This window comes from Mastigoproctus giganteus, chromosome 6 (genome assembly GCF_048544385.1).
Source record: "Mastigoproctus giganteus isolate SK-2022 chromosome 6, ASM4854438v1, whole genome shotgun sequence".
Classification (NCBI taxonomy): Eukaryota; Metazoa; Arthropoda; class Arachnida; order Uropygi; family Thelyphonidae; genus Mastigoproctus; species Mastigoproctus giganteus.
Window position 1 is genome coordinate 228701111 of NC_143580.1, and position 24896 is coordinate 228726006.

General features: G+C 36.7%; 1 protein-coding gene across 4 annotated transcripts in view; it reads right to left on the reverse strand.

Moving 5' to 3' along the window:
* The window catches only part of Myo81F (unconventional myosin 81F), a 326469-nt gene that overhangs the window by 282427 nt on the left and 19146 nt on the right, over positions 1 to 24896 (reverse strand). The window lies entirely within an intron of this gene.

Sequence of the window (24896 nt, forward strand, 5' to 3'; positions counted from 1 at the left end):
AAGATCAACATTTAAGGAATTAGTGGATATTAATCCACTATTAATAATTGCAAAAGCTTCAACATTTCGACCAGCTGGGTCCGTGTGATTAGAAAACGGAAGCCAGCTGGAGCTGTGAACATTAAAATCACCAAGGAAAACTACATCTGTTTGGAGAGTTGGACTGGAGAAAGTAAAGTTTCAAAGAGAGGAAGTCAAAGAATTCCAAGTATTGCCTGATAACACAGAGTGGCGGAATTGCTGTGTGTGGTGTGGACGCCACACCTCGACCCCTGCTTAGGTTGGTTCGCACCTGGGTGGACACCTCCAGTGTACTAGTTGCCGTATTTCAGACTTGCACATTGGTTACTAACAATCCCACCACTGGGTGACATTATCTTATGAAAAGGCATGGAGACCTATATGCATTAAATATATTGTGTCTAAAGATGTAAAAAGAATGCGTAAAGGAAACGTATAAATATTACTTATTAATATACAGATAAAGAAACTCAACCGAGAATATCATCAGAAATTTAGCCCAAACGAAGAGCACTGGTAAGGTTAAAAAAAAAAAAAAACTACAAGAGAACGATGCATGGTTACTCCTTCTGCCTCCGGGCCACGATCAATAATTCATGAGGAAGTTGCTGCCATGTGAGAGTGCCCAAGTAGTATCAACGTTATCATTTCTTCTGATCACAAACCCAGTATTCCTTACTCATACTTACCACTGCAAGAGCCAAGAAGAGCAATCATGAGAGACAGGACGTTACCTTTTCCTTCTGATGGATATCTCATGACCTACTGCTCCAATACTGCACGCGAGGAGCTGACAACTTTAGGAAGGGAAACTGTCGGAAAGTCGGATATCAATTCTTATAGAAACTAGACAAGGGCAAGATTTGTTGCTTATAAATGAGCACGTACTGCAGACTTCATATTTCAAGTCTAAATGCCCAAGACATTTCGGCGTAATTTTAGTAATGTAGAAAAAGAAGCCATAAACTATATGGCTTCTTTTGGAAATCATTGATTTATTTGTCGTCTGCTTAAAATACAACCTTCATTGTTACGACTTGACGCGTGAGGTCGCAATATCGTCTGGTTCCAATTAAAATAAAATACACATTAATAACTGGGAGGTCTCAAATGTTATGGACTATCAATAACGCAATTTTTTTTTTTTTTTCCATTATAGGTGAGGCTACCTCAGGAAGCTTTACCGATATTTACTCCCCACTCCTCGAGACTCATGAGAACGGCTGCGAAAGTGGGAGTTTGACATTGTGATAAATCGTAGTTGCTGTGGAGCGACTAATGCTCTATCAATCTATAAGATGTACAGTGAAATCTCGTTTCAATGCATCTCTGAGGACCTTTAATATTTCTACATTATATCAAAATTACGCTATCCTGAAATGAAATTTAAAAAAAAGGGGAAAGTAAAGTTAAAATAAAAACATATAAAGCTCACAGAATAATAGTTATCTGTGGTGTTTTCATTTCCGATTATTAGTATCACCGATCTGCATTTTAAGAAAAGTTCTGATGAAAAAATCTGACATTTTTTTCAAATTTTGAAAGTTACTTGAAAGTTTCTCTATTGCCTCAGAATATTTTACAAATAAAAGAAAAACCAAAATATTGGTGGAGGTACTTCTAGTTTATTTTTAGATTGTACAAATAGGTTATTTTCATATAAAAATACTGAATTGAAATATAAAAAAAAGAAATATCAAAGGTTACGTCCTCCTGTCATGCATAGATGACCGCAAATAGGATTTCATATACACTAGACTGGCTTAAACTTGCGTCTTTTTCTTTTAAATGTGCTGAATGGGCTACAGGACTGGATACATATTACATTTGTACATAGACTTCGGAAAAATGTGGAACCATTCTTTTTCACGATGTCAATACCATGAAAAGACTGTTCCTGGGCCCAACAGATTCTTGGATTTCAGTTGTGGTACTTAAAGCTCTAGAGACCCTTTGGGTAGATTTTCTCTCACGAGGTCGTCGAGTTCACTTTGTGTAAACAGCAGTGGTCCAGAATTGTGAATTCACAATAGTTGATATTATCCTTTAAGTCACAAATGTAAGATTCGAGATCTGATGGCGTATGTTCAAAAACAACTGGTCGAGATGTACTAGTAGTTCAGTTCTATGGGGTACCAGCCGTACTGCTGAAGTACATAATGCTCTGCTTATTCTTGGCGTTTTAAAAAGTTATATTTACGAAAAACAAAAACAAAAAAAAAAGTCATCAATATGATCCCAAGATTCCTTCCACAACATGGAAATGGTAAATGTCATGACTTTCTTTTTCCCACATTCCACAATCGCAAGCCCTTTACAGACGTACAGCACACTTTATGGGTGGAAGGGGAATAACTTTTATCTTTGTCTAATTTAATTCCAAAATATGCAGCACATACATTTTAATACGAGCGAACCGAGAATGTTTCTTTTCTGTGCATCTTCCATAGTGCCCATTCATTCCCTCTAATGGTAACAAACAATATTTAGTGTTTCAGCTACAATATGCAGTATATGGCTTGTCTGATATGTATGAAAAAGAGAAATAATAACTGCTGGATTTCTATTAGATAACTTTAATGAAACTTGAGATGTCTCAGCAAATGTTTCCAAGAGATGCAAATATAACCTTTTATGAAACTCTGTCTACTGGAAATTGAGTTATTGCATACGAATGGACAGACTGACAATGGGAAAGTGCCTTAAAAATGATGTAGGAAGAGCATCAACGGCTGAGGGCCTTAATAAAGTCGTAAGGGCATGCAGAATGAATGAATGAGAAAAAATTACTTTTAAAATTATCAACTTCGTTGTACTGTGCTTAATTTTATTTTAAGTGATAAATAAATCATCATCCTCTAGAATAAATTTATGAATTTGACTTGAATTCGCTGCTGCGGGGACTAGTTTACATAACATCAGTCAAAAACCAGAATTATAAGTTTCTTCTAGAGGATAATAGTCATTCTCGAGAAGCATACTCAAAATTCTGGTACTTCAACTAAAGTAAAACAGAAAATCAAGACATAATTGTATTTCACCACTGTCAGATCAATGATGGATCCCCCATTGTGTCTGGGATAGGAGAAAGACCTGCACAGGAAAACAAGGAAGGTCTAATCTCAGGGACTTAATAGCATGCGAAGACTGTTCTGTTTAAAGATTATAATATGCAAGAAGTCGCTTTTTTAATCTTGGAGAGGGCCATAAATATTCCAGTTATTTCCTTATGACTAATTACTAGAGATGGCTGAACAGAATGGTCATCTGAACAGAACTACCACTCAGCATTAGTTTAGCCCACTCATTTTGTTTACTTGATAGTGTTCATTAAGGTAAACAATAAGTAAAAAGTGGACCTACAGATGAGTCTCGTGGGACACCTTGTGAAACAGTAAATGAAACTGGTGCATTACTTTTTTACAACAGATTGTGGACAATTAGTAACCAGGAGTTCGACAAGATCCAGTAGATTAGGATGATAGGCGATTTATACGACATACTGATGTATCGTTAATATGAAATACGTCTACCGATCTTTATAAGTGCATAAAAATGCAATTCTATTTTATGCATAGTTTATTCTGATAGAGACACACATGACGAATTACATTCTAATGCTACTTTTTAGATGTGTATTATCACGATGCTCCTACATCTCAGTATTAGGATTTGTATATCCTGTGAGTTTGAAATGTGTATATAAATAAATTAATCAATTAAAAGGTGGGAAAAAATATAAACGGTTACTTCTAAATATGATATTAAATATTTATTACGTTTAGAAAAATATTTTCTACACGGTTACTGTCCGTAAGTAAATTATCCTTGTCTACCGTTCATACCATATCGGTGGCACCCATAATTGTACCCGTTTTAAAGTCCATAAAATCACAGCACTTATACAATGCGACCAGTCTTGTACTACTAAATATTGACTCTTTTAGGTCTGTCTAACTACAATGCATTATTTACGGTAGGAGGGGTTTGTATTTCGATAACGAATGAGTGTATATCTCATGAATTTCGTGAACGGTGGCAAAACACTGAAGAGCCGAATACAGTATTACTAAAGTCAACGAATAGAGAATAGTCAACGAAAATCACGTCAACACGTACATGCTGAGGGTCTTTCAGCTTGTGTGAATATGCTGATCATTACGACTCCAGGCACGTCTACAGCAAGCGTGCTGGTGGGCAGGTGTTAGTCTGACATTGATATCAGCAGTTTGTTTACGAATTCTATTCAGCGCCATTTCTCGTGCGATAAGCCCTGCCCTTCCTCTAATTAGGTGAACACGAGCAGCTGCAAAGCACTAGTGACTGGAGCCTTTTTATAAGTTAATGCCATAAAACTGAAAACTGCCAAATACTTCAAAGCCATCTGAAACGAATAGGAGAGAGTGATTTAATAGAGTACATAGATACCATTAAAACAGACAGCCGTTTAGGGGTTTGAGAGAATCCCTTCGGCTGTAACGCCTTAACAAGGTTTAGTGAAAGGACATAACTAGGAAATATTAGTCTCTTCCCCAGCAGTCAAGATGTCACTAAACTACAATATTTTATTAAATTACTGTAGCTTTATGTTCCAGTTACAGGAAACAGGTGGAGAAAATATATAGATGAGTAACACGATGATGGAATGCAATGTCACACATACAGGTAAAACTAGTCTTCCTCTAACGCAATATCTAAAATGGTCATTTCAGGGTTTCAAAACATGTTTTAGAATTTTCCTTCCGCAACGCCCTATTTAAATATACAATAATTAAAATAATACTACGTAAAAAAGTGAAATTCTGGCCCTAAAATCAATTACGAAGAGTAGGCAGTTGTTTATATATATTTACTTATTTTTAGGCGTATAAATGCAACAAGGGTTAAAATTGTCAACAGAGTAAGCCTACTTATGGCCTTGCTGCAGTTCTACATATTTTTTAAGTAGTAATGAAAGTTTGTTCCAGCAATTAAACACCCGCTGGCTATAGGCAAATTCCGCACATTTTTTCTGCAACTGTCTTTCCTCAATTTTAATTTATGCCCCCTTAGGTACGTAATCTGAGCAAATGGAAGAATCCCATCAGAATTCAGCGTGCTCAACCCATTCAAGGCCTTATACACCTCAATAAGATCACCTCGCAGGTGCCTAGTCTCCATACACTGTAATTCGCAGAACTTAAGCCTCTTTTGGTAAGAAGATTTCCCTTCACCAATCTTGTTGCCCTTCTCTGTACACGCTCAAGCAAATCTACATCTTTCCTAAAATGAAGCCTCCAAACCTGTACGCAGTACTCAAAGCGTGGCCTGACCATTGCCTTATACAAAGGGATAAAACCTCCTTTTCCCTGCTAGCAAAATTCCTTTATATCATTGACAAAACCCCATGATCTGCTCTTGCTGCTTGTCTACATTGCTCAGAAAACTTCATATCTGACTGCACAATTACTCCCAGGTCTTTTTCATTTTCTGCCACCCTAAGTGTAGCACCACACAGTTGGTACGTTCCTCTGGGGTTACTTCTACCATATACAGTACTTTGCATTTGTCAATGTTAAACTTCAGTTGCCACTTCTCAGCCCATCTGCCCAAATTTTCTAGATCCTGTTGAAGTAGCACCCTGCGACAGTATTAAAAATATTTATTAAGCCTACTCAGCACAACCTTTGACACTCAAAATCCAAGAAACGACAAAACATTCTTCTTAGGACAAACTTTCTGCAAATCGCATTGCACTAGAAAAACTGGGTTGGGCCGGAAAGAAATAAAAGAAGGAATTACTGAGTCATGCAACTAATGAAAGCATGTCCGTTTGAAGCATCTTAAATTAAATCACATGCTGAACTATTTAACAGTCAAGTTACTCCTCGTGTTAGAATTCACAGAATGAGTGCTGCTGATGACGCACCCGTCTGATTTCATCGATGTGGGTGTTCATCACAAATACCAGAGTGAGGCTTCAATTCACAATAATATAAAGCATCCAATAACATTATATATATATTTATATACATAAAGGGCAGGTTGTGTTCAGATTCACAAAGTATCGGGATTACCCAGAACACACTAGTCAATTACAAACAAATGAAGAAATTACACTGGGTGACCCTTTGACATTTCAAAAGGTCAAGTAGTGAGTAAAGGTTAGCCTGGTTCTAGCGATGCGTATAATCCAGGGTTGGGAAATTACATTAATGGGTGGGAGGGAGCTAGATAGGAAGATTTCTAAGTAACCACGGATGGAAACCCTCCTGAGAATAGTAGGATATATGATGTTGATACAACGTATTTTAGATTGTAAATTTAAAAAAAAAAATGCATCTCGTAATAATTCCGAAAAATTCAAGTTTACCTCATGTCATAAACATTTAAAGTGCGAAAAATTGGGGTGAAATTTTTCATCACTTTTCTATTGAGTTTGAGAGGATTAAAAGTATAAAGAATATTATTTCACGGGTAATAATATTCTTCATTCTTTTATCCTCTCCCACCAAACTGAATTCCTGCGTTCGTCTCTGCTATTATTTATTCAATGTACTATTTTGCCTTTCAAAAAATAAAGTAAGACAGGTTCGTATTTTAAAACGAAATATGAAAGCAATAACCTTAGTACCATCTGTTAAGATGTGGGGAAATAATCGAGCTATGTTTTCATACGAAACGTCACAGCTTTCTAGTAAGCTAATAATCCACAAGGGCTGGATTAAATCGTTTTGAGTCTTAAAAAGGCATACTGCATAAAGGCAAAATCGTGCGGTTAGCAACCTGCAGGACTCTGAGGTATAAATAGCAACATGATGCGATAAAGCGTGTTTTTTTTCCCCCTTCTCGGATAAGTAAAGGAATCAAAAACAAATAAAACGGATGAAAAACCGCGTTCAAGGATCGCCACAGTGCTGCAACTGTGCAGTGGGGAAGGCTGAATCTACTTCCGGGTGTCTAAAAAAAATTAAAAAACAAAAGGTGTGAGTTATTCTGTCGTTCGTCAGAATACCAAATTAGTAGGAAATGATAACCACTTAACTTCCCTTCTAAAGCAATTAAAAATAATTCCCTTCTAAATAATCCTCAAAATCCTAAACGAATGCGCGACGATGTTTGTTTTTCCTTCACATGAGGGGGATTTGGGTGCGTTGGGGGGGGGATTATAGGTGTGAATGCGAAAGTATCCCGGAAGCAAGTCCCGAGCTGAGCAAATGGAGTCGGGAGTGAACAGTTAAGCATCTAATGTGTAATTGAGGGTGTTTATACCTGAGTACTTCACCTCTGTATTCACAGTTAATTGAATCCTGTCAACAAAAGCGATTTCTAGCTAAATCGGCAGTCTGCACGTTTAAGAGAGCCTTACGAACGAAACAGAATGATGGCACGGTCGTCTAGCGCTTCCAATCGATATTTTTCTCTGGGTAGAGGCAGCCGCAAGGTTGACGAACTCGGAGAGCTCCGACAGCTGACTACAAACTACGGGTAGAATGAGACACCATCTTTTGTTTATAAGGAAGTATGGATATCGGGCAGCAGATTCGCCAAGGAATGGTCGTTATATTCACTCCATTTACGCACAATGCGAACGAATTTCACTGTACTCATTGGCTCTACAAGGAATTTAAATCCCTTTAAAGAATTTATGCAAATAAAAAGATTCCCATAATATAAAGCACCTCATCTTAAGACAGATTGAGCGTGTGAACGTCTTCGGGCTAAGAATAAAGCACACGCTAGCAAATTCCCTAGCGATTTCAATAACAATTTGAAAGAGCGAGTTCTCCAGCTTTGAAGTTAAAAATAAACCCGATTGGTTATCTGAACAGTTAGGTAAAGCAATTGCATAAACATGTAGCTTTGTTTAGGGGTTAATGCTCCTTATGAAGCTAGAATCAGAAAGAAGTTTCATGCTAGAGTGACGTTCAAACAGTCCATTGCATTACTACCAAACTTTCAAGAATTCCATCTTGACATCAACGCAGAAGGCCAAAAGGTTTGTCTCTGCACAACTACACCTACTTATGAGAAAGTTTCTGTTTACTGCAGCACTGTACACAAATTTCCTTTTGTGACGCAAGGAAACTTGATGCTATTGTTATAAAGTAATGCTCTATTAAGACAGGATATTTAAGAAACACTAACAGAAAATAAATCAATCCTCAGGGAAGCGGCATATTCCCAATATAATTCTTCTAGAACAAATAAGAAAAATAATCTAAAACATTTTAGGAAAATCAAAATCAAGTGGAGTACACATTGAGTAAAGATGTAACTTCAAATTCTGAAACCCTCACGCCCTAAGGTGAGATATTCGAATAGTTACTCCCTGCTGTTTAACAACTCGCCATATCACGAGGGAGCCCAACGCTACCAGTATATATTCTTTAATATGTTGAAATTTCTCTCCTTTAATTAAAATTAGTTTTAGTTCTGTTCAGAGTCCTATTACTTTTTTTTTTGTGAATAACCATTTTATTTCTAAACAGTTTTAACTTAACCCCTAAATCAGTTTAGTAGAGTTTAAGTTAAAACAAATCGGTAATCTCCATCTGATCTTAGAGGTTTAAAAAAATAATAAACACTATGTCAGGCTATCACATTTTTGTACAGCTCTGATTCATACTATCACATTTTTGTATAAAAATAGTCTGGTGACAAATACTATTTGTGAGTGGCATAGTGGAAAAGACAGGTTTTTCCCCGCTATGTAGAAAAGGCGTGTTCGACTCCCATCAAGACGGGTAAATTTTTGTGGGCTACTTTCCTATCGTGGCCGAGTTAGGTCTCAGGCGAGGGTTGCACATCTTTCCAGTCCAAAGATTCGTTTTTATATTCAGTAAAATAGGCAAAAAGAGCATAGAATCACGCAATTTACACTTAAGCCTGATAACCTTAGTTGCTTTGACGCACAATCAAAACAGCAGAGCTGCCTAACAGTAAATAAAACAACCATAGGAGTTATAATGTCTAATATTGCATTACTACGAGTATTTTATTTCTCTCTTAATAAAAAATAAACACTAGCTTGCTGTGGCAAACTTCCCAGGTATCAAAACTTTAATATAGTTGATTTATTTTGCACAAAGGCAACTAAGGTCACGAAGCACCAGTGTATTATGTCTGTAAATTGTATCAGATGAAATCGAATGTTAGTCTGCTTGCTGGATGAAACACCGAGTTTGAAGGGGGGGGGGGAGAAACATGCCACCCTCGCCGAAACTCAGCTAGTGTGAGGAGGCCTTAAAAAGTTTCTCCTATCTAAACACGACTCGAACCCAGGATTTTTCTACACAGTGGGGAAGGATGGCAATTATAACCACTTTGATAGCTGCAAGGGCAAAAGGTTTTAATTTAAGAACTTCCTTTCTGTTCTAGATTTGAAAATATGTTAACTTATCCTTAAGTTCTATGCAATCAAGATTAAAATGAAACCATATTGATTTTATTTGTTAAGATGTTGCCGAGACAACCACACATTTTTCGAATGGAACCGTACTGGAACTTTAAGGCTATGACACAGATAATACAGGACCTAACAAGTTGGATTTTACTGGAGAAAAATGTTAGTAGTCCCTTCAATAAAAGCTTGATATGTCAGTAATTTAATTTTAAAATATTGTATACAGGTCATCAAAAATGCTTTGGTTTTTACTGTCCATGCTTATTTATTTAAGATAAAATAATTAATTTGGTGATGAACAAATATGTGCAACTTGGGAATTTATTACCGAAAAGTGGTGACCATACGTCATTTATTTCAGGAAGCTTTCCATTAGATTAATTTATATTTCAAAAACCCACTTTTGTCCGTTATTTTTGTTTAGTCATTTAACTTTTATTGTACAAAAGGAACCACTTAATACACGGTCTGATTGTACAAAATCCTTTTCTAATACTTGCTTCTTATAACGTCATGGCTCACTTAAAATGCTTTTAAGCGAGTGTTTCGGGGAAGATCCGATGTAGCGAGTATGTTTCGCACGGAAAAGGCTGATTGAAGTTGATATTGAAGTTGTATTAGTGAGTTTGTATTTGTGGCTGATCGTTAGAATAGGGTCCCCGACCAGACTGCCCCAGTCTTATGGTGTTTATCCCCCCTTCCCACTGTTTTAAAATAGGAAAACGAGTTCCAAATTTTAAAACAGGGGCAGGGGGGGATAAACACTAACTAACCACAGTGGGTTAGGCATGTCAATCCCTGCCTTCTTCCTCTTCTTCTCGCCGCCATTTTGGAAGGGAACCCTGTTCTAAATTTTACCAAACTTTATTCATACTTTCACATCTAAACAATTATAATTGAAAAATTTAAGGAAATATGTGATGATGTACATGTTCAATACAAAAAACTACTAGGTTACAGCAAAACTAGATGGTTGACTCTTCTACTGGCTTTAGAAAGGATTTTGGAACTTTTTAAGCCGCTAAAATTGTATTTTTTTGGAACAAGAAAGATGTCCCACAGTTCTCAAAAACTTTTTTAACGATCCGTTAGCTGAATCATGGTTATTGAATCTCAAGATATTTCTTGTGAAACTTTTATCAATTCAAATGAATTGAAATTAAAGTTGAGTGAACGAAAACGTCAAGAATTTTTACCAATGAATATTAAGAAAAACATTTCAGAATTAGAAGCAAAACAAAACGTTGGTGTAAAATTATTTAAGGGATCACTTCAATCATTTTACTAAACCTGCATTGACTATTTGAATCAATGGGGCAGCGCCTTCCTAGAAATGGAAGAATTTGACAAAATGAGAAAATGACCTGCCATCATAAATGAGTTGAAATATTTAGATATTTTATTGATCTTTTAAAAATCGTAGAATTTTGCCTAGGTCTCCCGGGATCAAATGCTCCTACTGAGAGAATATTTTCAGTAATAAATAATATGTGGACCAGCGAAAAACACAAGTAAAAGTTGAAACAGTGGAAGCATGCATTTATACTAAATGCAATTTTGATATGAGTTGTATGCAGTTTTATGACTTTTTAAAATATGAGGGTGATATTTTAAAAAAAGTACATTCATGTGAAAAATATGAAAATTTAGTTGTCTTTTTTAAATAAATTTACATATATTATTGGAAGTTATATATTTTTATTAAAATACGCGTTTTGTTAAATATTTTTGTAAAGTTTTTCTTAGTTTTGCTCTTGAACTTTCCTTTGTAAAACAAAGTAATAAAAATAAACTATTTTTTAAATTTTTTTTATCCTTATGAACCTATTTCAGATTTGTCCTTTATTTTCTCCAGAAAATATGGTCACCGAAGGTATACTCCATAAGCAGCTGTGAACAAAAAGATTAAACACAATTGAGCAGCTTTTGTTTAGTGTTTTATCAAAGTGGTACTATTATTGAGGTGCAGCGCGAGTGTCAAATAAAATTTGACAGCAAAAAGCAAGCTAATCAGAAATTAATAAATTAGATGAAAAGTCTGAAAAAATTTCGCAGTCAATAAGAAAGGAGCTGCTGGCAAGAAGACGGGAATGTTTTTTTCTCCACACCGATCGAGCGAAGGCTGCATAATTTTGCCCCAGGGAAATCAGGTTTTTCATCCAGAAGTAAATCAACTATTCAACTACGGAATACACTGACGACCCACAGCTTTAGTTGCTTTGGCAAAAAAAAAAAAAAAAAAAGAAGCAGACTACATGTATTTACTCACTGTTCAAGAAGAACAAAAATATTTCGCTGTAAAATCCAGATACAATTTCTGACAAAAGTTAACAAACACATGAAACCCAACATGTTTATCTCTCTTATAAATTTCTAAAAAAATCCAACGTTATTTATCACTGAGCTCTGCAATTAAACATATTTCTATTTAAATTGGTAGATCAGTAAACAAAATATGCGTGTCTGAGCAATAAAAAGGAAGTACAGTGTTATATTAGGGCCACCCGAAAACTAATTCACCTGTAAATGTGGATTTATTATGTCCGTAAATTGCGTGTGTTCTTCCGTCGATTTACCCGTTTTGTTGGACAAAAATACCAAGTTTTCGTGGAGGGGATAGGAACCTTGCTATCAGCTCCCAAGACTGACTAACTCAGACATGGAGAGAAACTCACAAAAGTTCCTCGCGTCATTGACGGGATTCGAACCCGGGCCTTTTCCAGCTAGTGTGGAGATGACGGTGATTATAACACTGTGCTGGTCGCGCAAAACTGTCTGAGCCACAATAAACTCTGTCATGTAGACACTTTTGAATTCAGAAAGATACCCGTCAGTGTGCTGTGCCATCAAGTTGAACTGTCAGGCCATCGTTTCATGATCATACAATGAATGCCAACCATTAAACGGCAAAGTTCTTCAAGAGCAGATATGCAACATGTACTTATCCAAAAGAACCCATGGGGCAAACGCGCTTTCCGAATTGCCTACTAAATATTTTTAAGATAGGGTTATCTCTAATCAATATTTTAGACGTCAATGTAAATCACTGCTAGTACTGAGGAAGGAAACGCAGTATGTAATACACCAGGGGTTTAGAATGAAAAAGTCCCGAAAGCCTCAAAAAAGAAGGAAGTCTCTCCTCACAATCTAGGCAAGGACAACTGCTCGCTGTCCTTTTCCCCAATAATTAAATTTAACATCAGGACCTTTATGAACTGGTACCAGGGTCGGCCGTAAGACCGGTTCTGGTATAAACTAGATGATCCTAGCGACAATGCTTACGTCATTATCATCAATTCGATTATTATTTTTTTTTAAATAGATTTTCTTTAGGATAATATGTACATAAATAATCCACATGCTACTGAAGAGCAGAAGGTGAAATCACATCTAATGCGGAGAGTATCGCTGAAAAACCACTAGTTACATTTATTTTAAAAAATTCCATAATTTACACCCAGTAGCAAAATGATATTGGTTGGAAATAGGTCACCTATTGAAAATATTTTCAAAGCAATAACATCCGCTATCCTTTGTGAATGTGTTCACAACATTCATGATTACGACACTCATGAGTGTCATAAACACATTCACAAAGGACAGGATAAATGCCTTCATTTTCAATCCCCATTTCTTCAGATAATGGGGATTAAAATGAAGGCATTTATCCTGTCCGTGGATGCTGGGATCATATTTCAGTAGTATAAAGGGATATTAAACAAAAATTTATGTACCGGGTGGTTATAAAATAAGTTTCCCTATTCAGGAGACCCTAGTGTCAAAACAGTTAGAGATAGCACTGTGAAAATCGGTGAGTGTGTCATTTAGGGTATGGGGAAGCGATTTGTAGAAGAAAAAAAATTGGCACTGTGAACATGAGATGGAATACTTAGGATTAGGATTAGATTTTAATATCAGAACTTACAAATCTACAGATATTGTTCTATGTGCTTTCCTTTACTCGTAAGTGCAAGTTTTGCACAGCATTTCATTGAGGATGTTGGCTACATGCTGTTTAATGCTTGCTTTCAAATCGACAAGCGTCTGTATGCCGCCACAGTAAACTGTCTTTCAGGTATTCCCATAGCCAAAAATCACAGGGATTGCGATCTGGTGATCGGGCTGGCCAGAACTGCAGAACGTATCTAGAAATGATGCGGTCATTTCCGAATGTTGAACGGAGCAGTTCCTTCGCTTGTCGACCAACGTGGAGTGGGGCACCATCTTGCATGAACACTATACTATGGTCTCCAAGCATTGCCTTTCTTGTAGAGCGGGAATAATGTGACCGCTCAGAAGAGCGCAATACCGTGCACTAGTTACCGTACACCTTACGGGACCATGAGGTATAGACTCTTCAAAATAAAATGGTCCGATTATAAACTCTGCTGTGAATTCACACCATACTGTAACGTATGGACTTTGTAGTGGGCTTTCATGCACAGCAGATGGACGAGAATATTCGGCAATTTTGTGCATTTACAGGCCCCATGAAGAGTGAAATGTGCCTCATCAGACTACAAGATCATTCGAGCTCATGTATCATCAAGTTCCATACGAGCCAGAAATCGTAGAGCAAAGTCTATTCTGATCACAAGACTTTAGTTCTTGCACTACGTGAATCTTGTATGGGAACCAGCGTAAAATTATTCGAAGCACTTTAAGTACAATAGACCAAGGAAGGTTCAAGTCTCTTGACACACCGCTGGTAGGCACTACTGACTGGTAGTGTTTCACATTGTGACCATTGCAACCGCCACTTCATTCACTACCTCCGTTCCGATACGTGGTCATCCCCTGCCTGGAATTACACCTAACTCCCTGGTCGCTTCAAATTTCTTTATTAGTTTCCGAAGCCCCACTAACAGGGGTGGGCTTTGGCCTAGTCAGACTAGGCAACTGCCTAGGGCCCATAAAACGGTTTTATTATACATTTTTTTTAGGCAGAGGACTCTTTTTAGCTTTCAACATAATACAAGACCTGTATTTTTATATTTAGTAATAGAAGACCTTTTTTAACCCATTCAGCTATGTCCTCCATTACAAATTTCTGAAACGTGGCATCCCTAGGTGGGGCCCGATTTTTCCTTAGTCCGCCACTGCCCACTGACAAGGTCAAAGGTCCTTTACGCAAGCCTTTAAGTTTCAGATATTCACGTAGCGCTGCATTAGCGTTACTATTATTCTGGTAGAACAGTTTTACTAAAAGAGCACGTTCCTTTTTTGTTAGAGCCATAATGGTTATTGACGGTGGCGTTGGCCTTTCTGCTTTTATCTAACAGGATGTCATTTGAGTAAGCAGCGTGTCTTGAAGTAAATGACAACTTTTACATATGTTCAGCGCCATTTTTCCCCTGGTGACGGAAATTTTAACTTTTTTTTTTTCTTCTACAAATCTCTTCCTCATACCCACCGATTTTCACAGCGCTAACTCTAACCGTTTTGACACTAGGGTAAACTGAATAGGGAAACATTTTATAACCACCCGGTACTTCGTGAAAAGCTTCATCGTTACATGCTCTACATAGGTCTAATTTTATAAATCAAAAGGTTATGAGATCCTCGAATGTGTTCTTTGTATGACAGGCTGGAATCTGAGAACACTCAAGCATTTTGAAAATTTGGCGGGGACCAAAGAAATCTCAGCCTACACACAGATTAATGTTGTCGTTGTTGTAGGGTTTTAGAAGCATCGGCGACTGAGCTATATTGCTCCGTGTATACTGTCTGTAAATTGAGTGTTCTGCGGTCTATTTTCTGTTTTCTGGACGAAAAACCCAAGTTTCCGGGAGTAGCTGGAAGGATATGCAGAGATGTAATTGTGGAATTCAGTGCCAGAATGAGCAACAAAAGACAAGTGACTTTGAACATGGCACAGTAGTCAGCATAGACACGTCGGTAACAGTATATCCGAAAAATTGAACCCTGCTGGGGTTTTCACGTACGACTGTTTTGGCTGTATCGAAATTGATCCAATAATCAAATGACATCCAGCCAAAGCGTTCCTCTGTCGGAAACAGCTTCTTGCAAGACGCCAATGGAGACCGGCAAGATTTGTGCAAAACAACAAAAATATTACAGTCAGGCCCACGTGGTCAGCGCAGTTGGTATAATCATTGTCCTCCACATACCAGAGTTCGAATCCCATCAATGGCATGACAATTTTTATGGATCTTTTTCACAACTTAGTTGAGTTGGTCGGTCTCAGGTAAGGGTAACATGGTTTCTTCCTCTGGATTTTTTGTCCAGCAACCCGACCGCAGATCACAATTTACAAGCACGTCATATACGGCTCAATATGGCCTAAGTTATTATTATTATTAATTATTAAAATCAGTTTATTTCCCAAGAAACCTTGGGTCACCCCGGGACGGCTCTGTGCCAGAAGGGTGTGAATACAGACTAAGGTGCGAGGAACACAATGTACAATACACAAGGGTACATTCGTGCTCGACCCGAGACTTTTACAGGATTAAATAAACAATAATGTACAAAATATACAGTAATATACATGATTACATGAAGACAGAAAGTCTTTGTCATATACAAAGAGGCAAGTTAAAAAAAATAATAAATAAAAAATAAATAAATAAATAAAATAAAATAAAAAAATAAAAGTTGCTGATGCCCCTAAAACCCTATTACAAGCAACCAACTACAGTCAGTTGTATAACACAGCACAACAAAGCAACCAAAGAGGAATTTCAGATCGGCAACATGTCGTTCTTTGTCATGGATGGGGTATCAGCATTCGACTGAACAGAGTTCAAATAAATCATGAACACAAAAAAACAAGAAGGTAAACGGTCACAGTAGTCTCACAAAGACCAGCACGGGAACTCGAAAAACATTGTGCCTTGTCTGACAAATTCTGGTTCCTTCTATTTTGGCTGGTGGAAGGTCTAGAAAACAGCGAGTCCTGTTATTTATTATTATAAATCCATTTATTAAAATAAAATAAAACATCCGCTCTTGAGCGTCCGTTTTGGTAGGAAGGTGTACACAGAATTAGAAACGAATCATAAAGCTGTAACAAAAAATATAATATTATGCAATCTTGATACGTCGATAAATGATACAAAAATTACATAATCAGTAAGAGGATTGACCTTGCCATCCACACTTTAAATAAGCAAACGAAAATCGGAATAAATACGCACACCATTTTTTCAATTAAAGGGTTCAAAAACAATGTCCTTAGTACAGAAGTTGCGGACCACAAGTCGCAGCAATAAGAGAAGGGCTGGTTAAAAAGGGCATAACCAAATATTGGAAATCTGTACAGGTCACGGAGAACTACTTTTCTGCAGGGCTTGTTTGATGTTTGTGCTGTATCCTGTCATGTCAGCATAACAGTGATCGTAGGAAGGGTTTCATTGTGCTGACCAGGCTCTTTGATATCAATGGAGCAACATTTGGCTGTCACAGGTAATCTGTAAATCGTTTCCAACTAGGTACATTTCAACAAAATAATGCACCACGTTCACAAAGTCAGGATTGTACAGAACTGGCTCCAGGGACATGCGGGTGAATTCATCCTACTGCAGTGGCCCCCACCAGATTCCAATCCAATTAAGCACCTGTGGGTTGAGGTGGAGCGTTCTTTAAAGTAGAGATCAGCAACCATCCAATTTTTAACAACTGTGGAAAGCAGTTGAGTCAACATGAACTAGCATTCCTGTGGCATCGTTTCGACACTTCGTTGAGTCCATGCCACAATACGTCCAGGCTCTTCTGAGTGATAAGGGGAGGCCTGGCCTAGTCATTTTCAGGTAGATTGAGTGGCCAATCAGTCTAATAGAGTGGCCAATCAATGTATGCTGTGAGGCCAGCCTACATCCTATAAATGCTCAATGTGGTGGAGATCATCGCACTGATCTTGCTGTTCAGTGCTATGATTTCAGCTGGTTGCTGCTTGGTGGCCATACATTCATTTCTTTGGACGTGATCAGCATATATTACTTTATGGTGGAGAAACCCTGTTGCCGAATTGCCCTTCACTGTAAAATTCTACCAGCACAAGAAGTACAACATCTCCTATATCACCAGAGGCCAATTTATTCAATTATACTATCTACAAAACTCAACGGTCCAACACTATACTATGAAAACCAACTCAATATCACACTTCCAACATTGTTGTGATGAGCAGGCCATATGGAAGCGTTTTCCTAGCTGCACCCAGACCCAGTTTGTGAAAATAAATCCCACGGATCGCCAGACCAATTTTTTTCCATTCGAACCACCATAGTGGGTAGCACAGTTGGCAGAATCGTCGTCTTTCCCACAGCGGATGGAAAAAGCCTGAGTTCGAATCCCGTCGGTGACGTCAGGAATTTTTGTGGACCTTTGCCACAACATGGCTTAGTTAGTTGGTCTCAATCGAGGTTAGCACGGTTTTTTCTCTCCCGGAAACTCTAGTTTTTCGTCCAGAAAACAGGCAAATGAAATACAGAACACACGCAATTTACAGACAAAATATATAAAGCAATATGGCTTCTTAAGTCGCTGATGCGCCTAAAACCCAACAACAAAACGGCTTCCGTAGCCAGGTGGTCCAGTGCGAAGGTACAAAATGTACACACGCGATGAGTGACCGTGGGTCAAGCGCATGTGACTCCTAAATATGGTATATAGTTATTGAATTCTATCTTGTGAATTCCACCTTATATGGTCGTCCTGTAGTATAAACAGGAAAATTATTTATTTGAACCGTGATTTTTTTTTCTTTCAGATTTTTTTTTTTTTTCTTCTTTTAATAGTGATAAGCTTTTAATTCAAAATAAGCCAATCCGTGGTTTGTTTGTATCTATGCTGATACATAAAAGTTTACGCAGGTTAGATACCGTTTGAAAAATATTTAATCTTATTTTCACCATATTAGCGATCGGATTGTTAATATTTTAATATCTCAATTTTAAAAATGTACAGAAACTTGAAGGTCTGTACATCACAAATCCGGATCTGTATATATTATTAATATTCAGAATATTAATTATATAATCCAGGATGGCGCAGTAAATACAGTATAAACTAATACAGTACACAATTTGTAAAGCACAATATGGCCGCTGTGCCAAAAAATATTGTGGCACCATATGCGCTCTATAACAGCCATAAAGAAAGAAAAATTTTACAAAAATCACCTCCATCATATGAAATACTGTTCAGTAACTGAAAGAAATGCATTTTATAACTGTACGTTTTAGATCAATCTCCAACAATTCTGAGATTAATTTTTTTGTGGAGAGTTATTATGTAAAAACTAAGCAATTAATTTTTAAACAATCATGTTGTCTAATCAAACATCTACTGTTCACTAATTTACAAGTACATGTTAGACTACTATTATATTATTTTGCTTACCTCTCACTATTTATTTCGCTAACTACTTTTTTTTTCCTTTTCAAACTATGCTACACTACTCAGTTTCCCCCATACATAATTTAAATAATGAGCTACATTTTAAAAATTGCGTCGTGAACATGTAACAAGCTTTTAAAAACCTTATGACATGTAAATGCCACTAGACAAGCTACAAAGAATACTTTTTGTATAGGATTGATTGATTTTAGTACAACGGTACCCAAAATATTGGCCTCCGAATACACAAAATTTGGGAAAAACTATGCCTTGACAGTAAAATATTCTACTGTAGTAAAATTGTTGTTGTAGTAGGGTTGTAGGAGCATCAGCGACTAAGGCCGTATTGATGTGTATAGTGTATGTAAAAAAAAAAAAAAAATGCGTATGTTCTGTGGTCGATTTTCTGTGCTGGACGAAAAACATGAGTTTAATAGAGAAAAACCATGCTACCCTTGCCTGAGACCGACTAACTCAGTCATGTTGTGAAAAGGGCATATAAAAATTCCTCCTGTCATCGACGGGACTCGAACTCAGGTCTTTTCCACGAAGTATGGAGAGGAAGGTGATTCTACCAACTGTGCTGCTCACGAGGGCACTGGTAGAAGACTGATATTTTTTATATACAGTATATATAAAAATTTCTAGAAGAATAAGAAAAAACTACCTCAATATGATGGGAGAACACTTCCGTATCATACTCTCCAGAAAATGGAGAGTATCATATTGAGGTAAATTTCTCTTATTCTTCTACAAATATTGATATCAACGTAGAACGTATTGAGCATTATAGCTCTGTTATATACTATCATATACAAAAAAATTATATATTTGTATAATTTGTTACATAAAAATAGACATCCGAATAAATTCCAGCAAAATGGATTGAGCAAGCTCAATACGGGTGGTATTCGTCCTCTTGCGCAGACTACACACATGAAGAGGCCATAAACTCAAATCGAGGAAGGATTATTTTGAACTGGGGATACATTGTACAATTCCAGTCTATAGGGATCTCCTCTGGATACAAAGGTGCTCTCATCATCATGGCTAAGGGTTTGCTTACCTCATTTGTTGCCTCCCTTAATATAACTGGATAGATCCTATCCACCCCAACCACCTTTTTTTATGTTAACTTCAATAATTTCTCTTCTACTTTCCTCTCGTTTACAAAATCATTTATCTCTCAGTTAGACTTTGATAAACTTCAGGCATCCCCTTTCCTAACCTCACGAGGTTAGTAAAGGGGATGCCTGAAGTTTATAAAAGTCTAACTGAGAGATAAATGATTTCATTTTGTCAGTTATTTCAATTTCTCAGGTTTCTGACAATATTTCATTTTGTCAGAAACCTGAGCAGGATCATCATCAGTAAAACCATCGACATCAAGTGGACCAATGTGGTTCAAACTGTCCCTTCTACTGTTAATACAAACAATGAAGTCTTTGCACCTTTTCTTTGCAATAGACTTCTCGTAATCTGCCCTAGTTTGCCTAACCACCTTTGTGACTTGATTACAGACTACTTATAAAACAGTCTGTAATCAAGTCCCAAAGGTGATACAGAAACCTGTTTAACATAGGCTTCTGTATCAACTGATACTTTATTTGCATTCCATGCATTTTTCTTCTCTACCACGTCTCATCAATTCATGACATCCAATCACGTGTTCTGCGGTCGATTTTCTGTTTGCTGGACGAAAAACCCGAGTTTCCACGAGAAAAAACCATGCTACCCTCATTTAAATCCGACTAACTCAGCCACGTTGTGAAAAAGGCAAATAAAAATTCTTCCCGTCATCGACGGACTCTAACTCAGGTCTTTTCCACCCGGAGTGGGAAGGACGGTGATTCTACCAATTGTGCTACGATGTGCCCCACGAGAGCCACATCATGGCAGATGACGAATTGATGACATCACTGGTAGTCGGAGTCCTTGACTATGCCAAGGAGTTACACTTTGATAATTAAATAATTCAAAAAAATATTTGGGCTACTTAATCTAATTATTATTAGCCATCTGGTGCAAGGAAGCCTGAAGCTTTTGCTGCACCAGCCAAAAAAAAAAAAAAAAAAAAACCATTCTGAGTGGTTTTTTTTTTATGATGATATCCAGCTCAGGACCCTGGGTGTGCCAAGCCCATACTCAACAGATATGAGCCCTTCGTCGGAGTTTTGCATATAATATTCTTAACTTTCCCACAAAATATTCGGTGGTGATTTTAATCAAATAATCCATCACAAATTACACTATTACCTGAATTGCAACAGCTACCAGGCAAACAGTGAATCATATTATGGATAATAACACAATGCTTATTTAAATAGGTTTGCCTGTTTTCAAGGAAAGGATCAATACGAGTTGACTATTAAGAATATCAATTTTCAGACAACGGGCAACAGCGTTTCGTTCCCCTTCGATGGTCTTTCATATTATTTCCGGATCATCGAATTAAAAGAGATGTCATATAATACGTGTTTAGAATAAACGGCATGTTAGATGGCCTACATCTAAGAAGACAGTAAAAGCAGATTAACCTACAATACTTTGCAGCTGCTGTCATCGCAGTCAGCCAAACCTCACGTGTCTCCTAGTAGGTGAGTCAAAGCAGGTGACTCACCATATACCGTCAATGACATGTGCGGAGGGGAGACCTCGCCGTAGATTAGGAAGCTACAAGCTTCGTTAGCTCGGAATAAAAGAATCAATATTATACGGTTCGCTCCAGTCGTATGTATACGATAGACACGCATTTAAAAAGATGAGGGGGGGACGGAGGCGAAAAAAAAAAACGCTTTTTTTAAAATCCACTTCGTACAGCATCATTACGAAATAGTTTCAACAAGGAAACCAAATATGCCGTCACACAATATAAAGCAACAGCTTTCCGATTTTCAACGGTTTGCTAATATGTAAAAAAGCACAAAAAATAATCAGACATTAATAAAAAAAAAAAAAAAAACCTACTATTACGCCATTATTCAATTGATATGTGTCAAATTTATTTCTTTTATTATCTTAATTAAATTATATAAGCTATTTTAACGGGTGTTTAGTTTCGTAAAGTAATAGTAAAGTTTTCCATTTTGCCCTCCAAACCCATAAATTGACTAAAACTGGTGTCCCTTGTGTCCTTTCCAGGACCACACATAAGAAGAAAAAAAAAAAAGAAAGTCAAAGGTTTCATAAGAATCTTTGTTTGGTTTTTGGTCTTCATGTACAGTATTGGGTTTTAGATCATTTTTCAGGAAGGAATGAGATTCGATGTTGGGGTACATACATGAAGTGCAGTCAAGTCAATATGTTACAAGCTTTAATCACAACTTTCAAGGCTCTTCAAATCCTCAGACTCATATCTACTATTTACGTTTCCATTTCGTTCTCCTATCTGTTTGAACAAAGGCTTCCAGATATAACACCTTTTATTCAGGTTAAATGCTCAACTAGATAAAAATATTAATCAATCAACAAGGAAACCAAATACTGTACCACCAACACATGATATAACGCAACAGCTTTCTAATGCTACAGTTATTGCCAGTACATAAAAAAATATATATATCAGATAGTGAAATATATACTCATATACTGCAATATTGAAAATGCGTAGAAAAGAATTTCTACAACTGTGATCCTGTTTGAACTAAGAGTCAAAGGAGGATGACAGGAGTCAAGTATGACCTGAATTTGGGAATAACTCTTCTAAAGAAATACCCAGTTAAAGATTTATCAAAAGAAGCTATATTTTCTGCAAAATTTTGTATATTATCCAGCATCTTTTGTTGGATTCCTTGAAATAATACAATGGTAGTAGAATATTTGTTTAGTATTATATACATATATATATGCCTTTTATCTTCTTGCTCTAAAGAAAACTCACACCATGGAAACTCTCCAGTCTCTTCTCTCTTTATTCCCTTCAAATTCACAAGTCCAGAGGCAATTAGCAGTAAATATTCATATCCAACCATTGGTTATACATCCTCACTACTGACTTTGATACAACTAAAGTATTCTATGTGCACATTAATGATTTTAAACTGTACCATTCTTGTAGGTGGACTGCAGTGGTGTCCCATCCTATGGTGCAGTTGCACTAGTAATGGGAGCTTAAGGGACCCAAAAAGGAAAAAAAATAAAATAAAATGGTATTAGCAACCCAAAGTGGGCCCTCATATAAGCATGTCTTTGTGGGATGAAAACCTAGAATAATTTGTGGGGAAACAGTACTCTCTCTGCCTATCCCACATATACTTCCCATTGGCCACAGCTAACTAGAATGCAGCACATACTCCTTTAATGGGTGACCCAATAATACTGGGTTTTAAGTAACCACAAACAGAAAAATTTAAGGATGTAATGTCAAGTATATGACTGTGAACCATGTCTGATCCACTGCCAAACTCTGAGAGGCCAGTATGGTGAATAAGCTATTGAAAAGACAAGTTCTTGAGCCATTCCTATAAATTTTTTACTGATAGCACATCAAACACAGCAAAAACCCTAGATGAATTTATATCAGTAAAATTATAAAAAAAAAAAATTCATGCTAAATATCTCAATAATAAATGGCAGATGAATGGTGTAAGCGATGGCACAAATTCAAGTTTCAACGATACAGTTTGACTTTAGTTTGCACTCCTTGCACCAGAGCATATTTAACTTAGGACTAGTGATGGACATAATCAAGAGATTATAATCAATTATTTTGATCACATCTAATTCAATTATTTCAATTATACTTATATCATTCAAATGATTCATTAGATTATGAAAAATCATTTGAATATTTATAATCAAATTATATCATTCGAATAGTATAACTGAATATTATTCAATCATATCATTCAAATGATTAGTAGTTAGTAACTAATAATCATTTTATTATGCCCTTCACTACTTAGGAATGGGACTGAGAGAAAATTGTGTGCTCTCCACCCACTTCCAATGTACATAATTCTATAGGATTGTAGGAGGATATTTCAATGCAATAGTTGAAATCAAATAAAATGTGTATGCTTTACTGCATTCTATTTCGATCATGGGAATCATTCTGCTCCTGCTAAACGCCAGAGTAAAGTACTTGGCTTGTGTTCAAATCAGGACAAATACCATTATCCATAGTTTTGTCTAAATTGCTAATATCTTTTTAACTTGTGTAGCAAGTGAATCTACTATACATTTGAAAATCTGAGATTGTCTGCCCAGTCATTTCAAAGCCACCAGCATCTCATCAGCTGGCAGATATATTTTGTCTAAGTGAACAGCCAAGTGATCTTTGGAAGCAAAACTTCCATTTTAACACACAGCTATTCTGAGTGTCTTTAACCACTAGCACTGATCTACATTTGCCCTGTGTGCTCTATCCTAAAAAAAAGCTGTTCACTTAGAAAAATATATTATTCACAGATCAGCATACATTAACTAACAGAGGTAAATGATGCAAAGTCTGACCGGGCTAGCCGGGTGGCTAAAGTGCCTGCCTGGCAACCCAAAGGTCGCGGGTTTGAATCCCGCCTCGGGCTTGGATCAAAGTACTGCAAAAACTTTGGGAGGTGTGCACTATGGCCAAAGAAGTCGATGCGCCAACAACTACAAAAAAAAAAAAAAAAAAAAAAAATGATGCAAAGCCAGTATCTTTGAAACTTAGGCAGAACTATGGTTAATGGTATTTGTCTCTAAGTTGAACATAAGCTAAGACGTAGCACAGAGTACTCAGTCCTGGTCTTTAGTGGGAACAGAATGAGTCCCATGATTGAAAATCACAATAAATTGTACTTTTTTTCTTCTTTTTTTTTTGTGCATGCAAATGTCTTTTCACACATTTTTCAAATTTTGAAGTGGGAACAACAACAGGAAATATTCATATAAATAAAAAACTATTTTCATATATATAATATTGCAGTATATAAAACTAATCCAAATTTTTGTTTTGGAGTTATATGAAACCTTGCATTCCCCAATGCCTATTTAGCCACCGATATTAATATATTAATACAATATAAAAAATATGACGGGGTAGGTGGTAGTTACTTTTAATTTGAAATCATCAGCTTTTAGCCTTGCAAGTTAATGTACACAAAAGCTTACATAAAGTAAATTTTATAGTATGTATAATGAAGTAATG